The sequence below is a fragment of the Merops nubicus genome, unplaced genomic scaffold, assembly GCF_000691845.1.
Source record: "Merops nubicus isolate BGI_N331 unplaced genomic scaffold, ASM69184v1 scaffold22917, whole genome shotgun sequence".
In the NCBI taxonomy this organism is placed as follows: domain Eukaryota; kingdom Metazoa; phylum Chordata; class Aves; order Coraciiformes; family Meropidae; genus Merops; species Merops nubicus.
In genome coordinates, this window is record NW_008621297.1 from 12,397 (window position 1) to 24,697 (window position 12,301).

Here is a 12,301-nt window from a genome sequence, read left to right on the forward strand (position 1 = left end):
GGGATCTGTTTCTGGAGGACAAAAAGGTTGGGGGGAGTTGAAGGCACCTACAAACAAAAAGGGGATGGTACTGAGTGGGTAAATGCTGAGCTGAGTGAGGGGGGCTGCTGAGAAGCCGAGTGCCATCTGCTTCAGCATGGAGACCTGTCTGAAACAGATCTGGCTTTGTGAATGGTGGTGGGACTTGTAGGCTTGGAGTGAACAAGCAGCCATTAGAGGTGGACTAAAAACAGCAGTGGGCTAAGGTGCTCCTTGCCCGTGCTGGGAGAGGAAGGCTTGCAGCTGCACCAGCTGTCAGGCTCTGCAAGCAGGGCAACGTCCATGGCAGATGGAAGAGCAGGGGAGATGGAGCCAATGACCTTTCACATGCTATTGGGCAGCTCTTATCTGTCTCCAGTTTTTCTGTCTCAACCTTTGCATGCCTTATTGATTTCAGACTGTATATTTTGGCTCAGGTAAATCAGAAGTATTTGTCACCTAGCATGGTCATGCTGAGAGTATAAAGCTTTCTACAAAGCCTTCAGTGACCTTTAGCTAATGGGAAATCAATGGATTGAGTGTATATAAGCAGTTCCCAGCTGCTGGGTAATGCTGTGCACAGTGGGGACCCACCCTGGCATAACACAGCTACCCAGTAGTAGTCTGGGCATGCAGGTCTTCTGGATAAAGGTTCTCACATCAAGTCAGGAGGACTTAGATGTGTTTCTTGATTATCATTACTTGGAACTTACATATCGTGAGTGTGAATGTATGTCTATGTCAAGTGAGGTGTTGAGATCAATCCACAGTGCTGGGCAGGTGAACACATCCAACGTGTTTAAACAACCATGTAAGGTTTTGATAGGTTGACATATACGCAAGCTGTGGCCTTCTCTTGTCTATAAGCAGAGGATCACCTCTGTGATGACAGTCCCTATGTTGTATTTCTAGAGTGGTCACTCCTCCCTACTTCCACAGTTCCATTCTTCAGTTCCCCTCAGCCAGCCCCTGTTGTGTCCTGGGACCCTTGTGCTGTGCAGCCAGCAGGCAGAAGCGGCTGTTCCGTTGGGTCTGGGACAGTCAGGCTCTAAGGGTGGCTGTAGAAATCCCTCTGGCTGTGCATCCCCAAGCCTGCTTGCTCTTGTCCCATGCCAGCTCCAGTTAGCAGCCAAAGAGTGAACCCAGCACACAGAGACATGGGTGCTGTGTACTCCAGCCAGTCCCCACTAGCTGGGAGCTAACCCCTGCTTCAAAATGATGGAATCGGGACTGCGTTGGGTTTTCCTCTTCCCATTTAGATGCCTCAAATCTGAGCTTTCTGAATTCACAAAACAGCATCGGGTTTCCTTCTAAGACCTGCCAGCTGCAACAGGAGGAAGAGCATGGTGTGTGGTGGGCAGCACAGCTCGCAGCATCACTCCACAGGCACTACGGACTGAAGGCAATTCTCAGACTGATTTTGCATCCTGTACACAGATTTTCCTGGGGAAAGAGGGTGCTGGGAGCCAGCCTGAAAACCAAAGCCCTTTGTGAGACCAGGACAAACCGTGTTTCTGTTCCACCCCACAGCACCAGGTAGAGGCAGTGTAGCAAGATGAAGCTTCTGCAAGGTGAGGTCCCCTTCACGTGCCAAGGCCAGGTCAGGATGGGACCAGGTCCCCAGCACAGCCGTGGCTCCAGGCTATGATTCCTGGGTGTAAAGCAGTTTAAAATAAGATGCAAAGCATCTTTCATCAGCAGGCGAGAATGTGAATTCAAGATGTTGGGGCAGGTTCCAGATGCTGTTGCACTTTGCATTTGTAACATTTTTTAGAGCTTAGCAAAAGGGCAGTGTGCTTGGATGCAGTTCCTGACTTTTGGAAAGTCTGCAGGTTTGGGAGTAATGTTTTCATTTTACTCGTAATAGGAAAACAGCCTGCTTGCAAAGTTTGCCTTTGCCATTGAGGTGCTAGCTGAAATCTAGCTCCTGAGCTTGTCAATAGAGGCTGAAAAGACAAATAGGGACAAGTTGTTGTTTGTTTTTTATTTTTTTTCCCCCTTTCTTTTTTGTTTTTTTCCTCCAATATACAGGGAAAAGCTTTCAGTATAGATTAGGTTGCTGTAGCCAGTGTTGGCTTTTTTTCTGGCCATGCTGATTGAAAGGAAATTTCCAATATAGCATAGTTGCCAGAAACAGATTCTTTGCTGGAACAGTTTGGTTAAAATATTCTGACTTGCTCCTTGCAGTGATGCCATTTACTGTGAGAGCACACAGCAATTGGCTGCTTTGTTCTTAACTCTGAGCTTGACATTTTCTTTATTTTTGTTGGTGGTTGTTTGTTTTGTTGGGGTTTTTTTTGTTTTGTTTTTTTTTTCCTCTCCCTGGTGTTTGCTTTGGCCAAGCCTGTTATCACACTGCAGAGACTGTGATGCCACTTGGAAGTCCACAAGCAAAGTCTTTCTGTAGGATCCTTTCTTGGCCCTTCTATAGACCTGTGTGTTACTGGGAGCTGAGAGCAATGGCAGGAGGAATACCATCAGGATGGAGTCAATGTGCTGGTGAAGGAACACGTGGGCAAAACACTGGAAACAACCTGGCCTCTCTTTGATCTTCTGGAAGTTAGATGCTATGTATTTGCCTCCAGGATCTCATTTGGTGCCTTTCCAGTAAAAAATGAGGAAACTACACGTGTTTGGCTTGGTGTGCCTGGCCCTGGCAAGGCATTTCTGAGGCCATTGTGCTACTGCAGCTCACTGCCCTGCAGCTGCAAGGCTTGACAGTGTGGTGCTGAGGCAGCATCTTCTCAACCCTTTTTAGACAGCTACCCAAGGATAGCACGAGCTGGATTTGGATTTGTTTTTCTTCTTTTCTTGTTTGCGCAAAAGCAATGGGGGATATTTCCCCCCTGAAAGAGCAGCAGTGTTTGGTTTGAGAAAGGATGAGGTCAAGAAAAGGCAGGAAAAGGCTGTCTCATTGTGTTTTTGGTTACTCAGTTGCTTTTTTGCACCTGCACCAGACTTGCACTGGTGAGAACTGGGGCTTTGCTGGGCTCCCAGAACGGTGCTGTCGGAGAGGAAGCATCTTCCACACCCCAGTCCTGTCCTGTGTTTTCCTTCTCACTCTGTCATCGCTTCACAGAGTAAGATCCTGAGCTCACATCAATCCCTCCGAGGTTTCTGGAGCAGCTCTGAGGGGGCGGCTGCATCTGCAGAGCCCACCACAGTGCTGGGCAGGCACCAGCTCCATCCCAGAAGTGATGGAGCTGAAATTAGCTCCTCAGGAGGATTTTTTTTCTGGCTTGCAGCTGATCACAGCTATACCATTTCCACTTCTGCAGTTAGCCTGGAGATGGTTTTGCCTTGTGTGCTGTTGAACTGTCTTTAGGATCACAGCATTGATAATAAGCAACTGGAGTTGAATTTATGGGGAGGCAAAGCTGTGTCTTCTTCAGCAAATGCAGCCACCATCTGGCACAAAACTTCTGTGCCTTCCTAAATGCACTGTGGTACAGAAGGGGAAGGAAAACCCAGGATGAGCTGTGACAAATCTTTGAATGCCCTGACATATGTTAATGGGACTTTGTTCCCCATGCCTGAGAGAACACTAGTTTTTATGCTTTTGGCTTCTTAACACCAGTAGAACAGAAAAGAGCTGGGGTGAGGGATGGAGAGCGTTTTTCCCTTCACCCCCTGCTAGGGACGTGGAGGAGATGAGCCCCTGTGCAAGATCTCAGATCTCAGCTCTGGGGTTTGCAGTGTCAGCCCTGTCCCCTGGGGATTCTGTGCACAACAGGCTTATCAGGAGTTTGGGCTGCAAGGCTGTGAGGCTTTTAACGCTGTGACATTTACACAGCCATCCACTCCTGTGTTCCTGCCTGTCCCCAGGCCAGCAGAATGGAAATCAGGGACTAAGGGACGGGTGATTTTAAGGGCTCCCTTCCCATTAGGGACATATCTCCTGTTTTTCTCCAGAGAAGTTCTCTACAACTAAAGAGAGATTCTGAAAAATGAGAGGTTTAAGAATAAATAAAAATAACAGGGACATAGCTCCTGTTTTTCTCCAGTGAACTTCTCTGCAAATAAAGAGAGATTTTGCAAAATAAGAAGTTTAAGAATAAAAAAAAAAAGGAAGAATAAAAGAATTTTAAGAATCAAATATTTGTTTTGAGAAAAGAGGTGGTGGGGAGGAATGGAAAAGAAGGAGAGAAAATTGACAGGTCACATTTCTGGGCTGTTTCAATACAAATACATATATTTAATACAAATATATTCCTGCAGGTAAATGTCTTGGAGCAGCCTCTGCTTTGCTTTTACCAAGAACAGAGAAGACTGGGAACACAGCTGTGTCCAAGGGCCAGTCCTATATGACTAAGATTTCCAGGCAAAGGGTTTTCCATTCTTAGTTCTGCAACTGGGTCACGCTCTGATATCCAGTGAGTCACTTATCTGCTTGATGGCTCCAGCTTCCTGGAGGTTACAACTGCTAACTTGTTCCTAAGGATTCCAAAACACTCTGGGGCCAGATAGATACAGAGAATTACAGAAAACACGTTTTAGAGTAATGGCTGCAACAATGGAATAGTTTCAGTCCTTTACTACTCCAGGCTGTGGTTACATGGCAAGTTAAGCCAACAATTAGGTTACTCCTGCGGTGCCTGCAGGGAGGTACTGACCCAGTAAAAAACCTGTTTTGCTGGGCACCTTGTACAGAGGTTTCAGTTTCTGCTAGTTAGCCTTGATCTAAATCAGGCATATTTGATAGGTTAGCGTGCTGCACTTGGAGCCTTTCCTGTTGTATTTTTCAAGGATGTGTGGTACGTGCCTTGTGTTAGCTCCAGAGCTCTGTACACAAGATTTTCTGCATGCAATAGTCTTTTATTTTAATAACTTACTGGGCAGGTCGATGGTAAGTTGACATCTGTCTGGTCCTATTGGCACCTCCTTGGTGTTATTTTGACTTAGGAAACTGCAGTATGAAGCACACTTTTTCCTGCCAAATAATTTTTTTTCCTAGGGCATTTTTTGTTTTTTCTTTTCCTATTCCTGCTTTAACTTTGCCTGCTCTGCTTATTTTAAAGAATGAAGCAGTCCAGCCCCTATTTTCCTTCCCTGCTTCCACACAAGCACCTTTTGAGGAGTAGCACAGCCTCTGTTTTGCAGCCTGTGCAGTTTGAGTGTGTGAGCTGCTCTGGTCTCTAACACCAGTGATTAGGGCTGTGTTTAGTCTAGCAGTATTTGAGATAATATTTAAACTGATGGAGCTGGGAAAGGACTTTACAGACACTGGAGAAGGAAAGTTATTCCAAGAAACCAATATACTCTCAGAAGCCCCAGGGGCAGCAAAAGAGAGAATAGAAATAGGTTATCTAAAGCCCAGGCAAATAAAATATTCTTATTATAACTCCATGGGCGCTGTGCCAGCTCTCTGTAAGCAGTATTTCTCTTTGCATCTCACTTTGCCAGTTAATTGGACATCTATTATTTCATGATTTCAGCATGAAACATAGACTGAGCAATGACTTTGGTAACCAGCCCAGTGCTACTGGGCACTTTTTGAGCCCTGAATTGTGAAAATGGTTCCAGTGGGTCTCTGCTCCCTCTCCAAATGTGTGAGTGTGAATTGTCAGTGCTGCTTGGTGACATTTTCTAGGGACAGCAGTTCTGCAACACGCTCCTCCAGCAGACAGCTCTTTCCATGATGTTCAGGGCCCTGCAAGGATGGAGGGTGGAGGCAGCTCCTCCCTCCCCATCTCCTATTCCTCTCCCTGCCTGGGGATGAGTTTTGCTCTGCTCCCTCGGGGACTTCTGGGCAGCTGGAGGGCAGAGCCACACACCATGTGTAGGGATGTGGCCGCCCAGGGCTGGTCCTCCAATGCCAGACTATTTCAGCCACAGTTACATCCAGAAGCTGCTAATTTTAAGCTGGCACAATTTCTTTAGAGATTTTTTTTTTTTTCTCAAGGTCTTGATTTTGTAAACAAGTCTGTTTGCCCTTTCCACCCGGCTCTGGGGTTATCCACCCACGGGCAGGGAACACAGACCAGAGGCTGAGCACAGTTATAGCTCCCTGCCCGGATGCTCCTAATGAATTGTTTGCAGACAAGCTTTAGACCTGCAATTACTCACAGGAATTATTCAGCAAATAGTTTTGAATAATGAATCCCTTTGAGAAATTTGACTTGTTTTGCAGGCGGATTCTAGACAGGGAACATGTTCAGAAGTCTCAGCTTTTAACACATTTTCCTCTTTATTTGCCAAGCTGTGGAGTTGGCATAGCATCCCTTTCCAATACCTTCACGTAGGATTAAACCTCTCCACCAGACATGTGGAGGCTGAGAGTGCCTGTTCGAGAGTCTCCTGCTCTGATAGAGCTACAGGCACCCTGTGCCCCCAAGACCCCCCCTATCCCCTCCTTGATGAGAGTCTTGATTGCTGTTTCCAGTCCAGCTTCCCTAAGGTGAGGCAGTGAGGATGTCTTTGCCTATAGATGCTACTGGCAGTGCAAAGCATCAAGGGTTGGAGAGCTGAACCGTGCCTGGTGACCCCCTTTTGGCCAATATTGCCTCTATAACGTGCAAAATCTGCACCTTAAATCGCTGTGGGGCCTTTGAGCAAAGGGGTGGTAGAGGTGCAAAGAGCCAGGAGAGGTCAGGGTGAGCATTTGACATCCGGAGAGCTAAAAGAAGAGGAAAAAGCAGCTTGTGAGGTCAAGTTCCCGTGGGTTTGTTCCAGCTCCCACTCAGCAGACAGTGGAGCACAGTGTGTGATGGTTTATAGCTGGGTGACAGAGAGCTTTTGGCAGGGAAGGCAGAGATGACTGACACCACTTGTGCAAGCGGAGGCTGCTTGGTCCTCGAGTCCCATCAAGGGGCTGATTGCTGTGGAATAAGAAGATGGCACTTGGCAGCAGGAAACCATGAGGGCAAGGACCTGAGGACCTGGGGTGATTTTTGGAGAAGTGGCTTTCAATCATCTGCTCTGGACTTTGCAATTGTCCAAAGAGGTGGATGTTGTAGGAGGGACAGAGCAGAACCTGGTATGTGTGCTGATAAATTAAGGCCATGTCCTAGGGTGCAGAGGATAGTTCAGCCTGGCAGCACAGTAATCTAACAACGGTTAAATACTGGGACTTGTTACTCACATGGCCCTAAATCTTCTGTATGGGCTTTTACAGACCAGGGAAAAGCTCTGGAACCAAGCGGGAGAGGAGAGGTGGTTCCCAGCAAGAGATCAGCTCGAGCCTGGTCAGGAGATGCTTTTGGGGTAAGGCTTGGGGTGTGGCTCAGATGACCTCTCTGTGCATGCAGCATGGAGCAGTGGGAATCTCCAATTCATGAGAGAAACCTTGCAGGGTCAGGCTGCATCTGTGGGCTGGGGACCCTTCAAGGGTGAAGGAAAAAGATTTGGGAGGCTGTGATGGGTGTCCTCTCCTCAACAATTCCTCCTCTCTCCTGCAGTCAAGGGATGTGGGCCCACAAAAACAGGGGTGGCATTGGCACAGCAATAGGGTTTGTGCACCCTTGCTCAGTGCCTTGCAGAACTGATCTCCAGGTTGTCCTCCACTTACCCATGAGCTCCCATTGGATCAGGGCTGGTTTCCAGCTCCCGAGGGATTTGCCTCAGTGAATGCAGCAGCTGCACCTTTTCACTGAAACACAGACTGGTAGGGGGCAGAAGGGATCTCTGGAGATCATCTCGTCCAACCCTCCTGATAAAGCACATTCACCTAAATCAGGTTGCCCAGGATCACATCCAGGCAAGTTTTGGAAGCCTACAGAGACAGAGACTCCACAGCCTCTCTGGGCAGCCTGGTCCTGTGCTCTGTCAACCCCAAGGTAAAGCTCTTCCTTACGTTGAGGTGGAACTTCCCATGTTCTAGTTTGTGCCCGTTGCCCCTTGTCCCATCGCTGGGCACCACTGGCAAGAGTCTGGCCCCATCCTCTTGACACCCACCCTTTAAATATTGATCAGATCCCCTCTCAGTCTTCTCTTCTCCAGACACAACAGCCCCAGGGCTCTCAGCCTGTCCTCAGAAGAGAGATGCTCCACCCCAAGCAGAGTGCAGGGGACGAGAGAGGGAAGTCACAGATGGCACAGAGAGGTGTGGGGGAACCATGCTGCCAAAACGGCCCATTCTTCATGTTGGAGCTGCTCGAGGGAGAGGCTGGTGGTGCTGCCTGGGCACAGGGCTCGCAGAGCCCCAGGGGGTTCGCCAGCCCCGGGCCCGCGGCAGGGCGCCAGCGTGTCCCTGGGCACAGCCGGGCTCTGCCCCGTCTCCCGTTGCGCAGCTGGAGCCCCATGGCCACAGTCTGCCGGGGGTACGAGCTCGCTCCTGTCTCTGGCGGGCTCCGGGGGGTTAGATTTACAGATTCTGCGTTTTCAGCTGCTTTTGAAACGTGCCCCAAAGCTCCCACAGCCCCTTCCGGAGGAGCCGAGATGGGAAATTCCCATTCTCGGGATGTTTTGCCACCTAGTGCCCAACTGGAAAATGTCAGGCGGCAGCTTATGCGGGCAAAGCTGGGGCTTGTGGTGGCAAAAGCACCAGGGATCGCTGCTTTAGGAGGGCACGAGCATTTTAAGAGGACGAGATGATGCAGGAGCCTAGATTTAGGGACTTCTGCGGATGAGACTGGTTGGCAGCCAACAACGCTTATTGGTATCTTCTTTCTGACTGTAGACCTCAAAATCTTAAATGGTTCCACTGCTGTCATTGCATCTCTGGAAAGGTGATGGTTGAAAGAGTGAAGAGAGGAGCAAAGACCCACTGACTTGAGGGATGAGTATCACAAAGGGCAGTAGAATGGATGTGAAGAGAAAGGGCAGGTATGGCCTAGGAGAACATCAGGCAAGAAAACAAGTTGCACCAGCCACCAGTCTGGGTCTGTCTTGGTTCCCTCCCTCATCCTTCAGGCAGCGGCTTGCTTCTGCTGTCCAAGAGTTATGTAGATCTGGAGCTGATGGTGGGGCTGAAGCTCTGAAGAGGAAGCCCTCTGCCTTGTTTTCAGCTGATCAAGAACATGTCTCATTACTCTTCCCTTGCTGCTCAGCAGATGCTCGAAGAGATGCTGGTGATGGACAAGACCTGTTTGTATGTGGCACGCTGGAGGTTTGTCAAGTACCAAAGGAGAACAACAACATTGCTGACCAGACAGACCCAATACCAGAGCAAATTCCCTGTCTGCCTGAAAGACAAAGAGTATCAGCTGGGAAGCCAGATCCATGATGGTTTCTCTCCCACTCTCTCTCTCTCTTTCTGGCTGCTGTGACAGTTTGCAGATGATGGAGAAGAGGCTGGTTGGTGGAGAAGGGTGCAAAGGCAGAAGATAAAAATGGAGCTGAAGAATCACAGGTAAGCAAAGCCTGACAGAGCATCCTGTTTGTCCATTAGTCAATGTGTCAGCTCTCTCACTTGCCACATCTCCTCCAGACAGGGCATGAGCAGCACATACAGCCACTTCTGGCATGGGGATTGGGCATCTCTCACCAACACTAGGCTTCACTGGGAAAGGGGGACTTGGATAGCCACTGTTGGAGAGAATTCAAAAATGGCAGCGTGGGAACTGCTGAGGAACAGACATGACAGTGCCTGGGCAATGGCACTCCTAGCCAGGAGCTGCCTTAGGAGAGGAAGTCCTGTTCTAACGAAGCCTCCCACAAGCATCCTGCCTGCATCTGGAGAAGGCTTCTGGAGAGACAGGCACCCAGAGTGGGTGCTTTGCCATCTGGGGGACCAGCCTGCCCACTCTGGCATTAGCTGGCACCATCACAGCATCGAGTGCTGTGGCTGATCCAACAGCAAGGACAGGCAATTTCCTATGTGTCCTTCTGCCACTCTGCATTTGTGCTGCCAAGTAATAGGGTGCTACATGCATCCAGTATGACCAAGGATCAGATTTTCAAAGCCAGCAGGGGACTAATGGCTTCTAAGTGGACTACTCTCTAACATCCTGAGACTTAGAAAGGGGCTGAGAAGAGACAGGAGAAGACTCAGGGCTTGGTGTCATGTTAAAAAGCAGCTGCAGCTCTCAAGTGTTTTGGAAGAATATGTTTAATGTCTAATATTAATTTCTAATGAAATGAAAAACCTGAAAGAAGTACCTGAAATATTTCAATTACTTTATCGATTGGTATTATAAGGTATAGGTTACTAACCTGTGTTCTGTTGTGGTTCTGCAGCAACTGATAAACAGCATCCTTGGTAAGGGTTTTCACAGTCCCTTCATTTGCATTCCTTTCGCTTGCAAAATGCAGCTCCATGGAGTTCAGCTCACCCCTGTCTGTTTATCTCAAAAGCAAAGTACCAAGGTATCACTATAGACACTACTCAAGTAGTGCCCTCCTGATGGTCTTAAAAATAGAAGTAAAAAACTGCAAAACATAGTCACCATCAATAGCTGGAACAAAAATATGACCATAGTTACAGAGTTTTTTGAAATTTATTTTGCAAATTTAAAGGTGATACAAAGTCCAGTTTTGTTGTTCACTCTAAAAGCTCCATAGCAGAGGAATCTACATCAGAGGATGGATAAAGCCTTTCTCTCCATTAATAAAAGCTGATGTAACAAAATCCACATCTCTGACCTGTAAAAGACACCAAGCTGGTGCATGGGGGAGAAGCTATGGTCCAAAATCACCACGAAGTCATCAGAATATCTTTTCTAAATTGTTTTTATCTCCAGAGAGGAAATGTGGTAAAATCCAGACTTTCCTCATGCCTTGCAAAAATGAGTGGTTGAAGTAGCTCATCTATAAATAATTTAAGTTCCGCTCATTTGGAATTCCAGTATCTCATCAGGTCATCACAAAGACAATCAACATCTTGTATCCTGTTTCTTCATGAATCCCTGTGGAAAACCCCAGGTTTTTTGCCTTGAAGTGCTTTAGTCTTGAGGCGAGCAGGTGTGGGATGCAGGGCAATGATTCTGCTGAGGCATCAACTAGGTTCCAAAGCTGAATTATGGAAAAAGGAACCTCTCAGTTTGTCTCTATGATCTATGTTACAGAAGCATGGGAGTTAAATGTAATGGCCTTTCTTTGTAGTGTCCAGAGGCTTGGTAATTTTAATGCTGAATTCTTTTCCACCTGATTTTTAATTTGATATTACTTTTCAAATCAGGTTTTTTACAGAATGGCTTCATGGTGCAAGTCAGGGATGGGTTAGGAGCCCTCAACTGTTTCCTACAGAGCTGGAACAAGACAAAATACAATGAACTGCTCTTTCAGATATCCCAGAATTCCCTCCCAGGGCATTATGTAGGACATTATGTCTGTAGGGCACGTTGATATGCCCAACTCTCTTGAAGACCTGGGTCATAAAAGTACTAATATTTTCTCAGTAGGTCTAATGAGGTATCACATTGCAGCAACAGACCTAGGAAAGCAAAAGGCTTCCTAGTCATGTCACATCATCTTAAGGATCTTTGGACCAACCATGTCATGGAGAAGTTTATTACTTCTACAAGAGCCACAGAATCTGTGATGGTGGAGGTTAAATCCTGATATCAAATGTTCCAGGCATATACCTGAAAGCAGTCTTGTGAAAAGCTTGGATTAGTGTCCAGCAATGTAACAGAGGACAATGCCCAAATGGCATCTTCTTGTTACAATTGCTTGTACTCGGTGACTAGGACAACGTGTGATTCTCTAGGAGCAAGGTGTGAGTGTTTGAGAAAGCTTCATATAGCCTTTGAAACCTGGAAGGAGAAGATTAAAGATGAGCATTCTTTATAAGAGTACTGTGAGGTCCAATCCTGTTGAAGAAAGCTGCCTTTGAAGAGAGCAGAGGTGAAGTCCATGACCTGCAGAGCCTGGGAGGTCAGGGCTTGGGAGGAGGACTTTTGTTGGAAATCTGTGCTGATCTTGGGGTTCTGAGGCAGTAAGGGCACAGAAGGCCACCTCCATGACATGGCAAAGGGGCTGGGTGCTTTGATACGTGCCAAAGATGAGGCCTGGAGTCACCAAAGTACACAAGGATTAGGCATGTTGGAAGCCAAACACATTAACTGAAGGCAAGTCCAGCAAGGAGGCTTTTAACAAGCCATTGTGCATACTGCATGCTTTAATTTAAACCCTTCTGAATTGGTTCCGTGCCCTTTCCACTGTCTGGATTGAAAGAGAACTAGTTCAAAAGCACTTACTAAAAATTTCTGTTGGATGTTCTCTTAGGTTTAGAATATTTGAGTGCAGGAGGAGAAATGTGCACATAGGATTTCCAAGTTAAAAGCTAGCACGTGGTTCATGTGTTCTCACCAGAAAGAGAATACATACATCCTACTTTGCCATTTTCTTTGAAGACTACAGAAAAAAAAAGCCCATGGAAGAAGATCTTTCTCACCCATTTGCA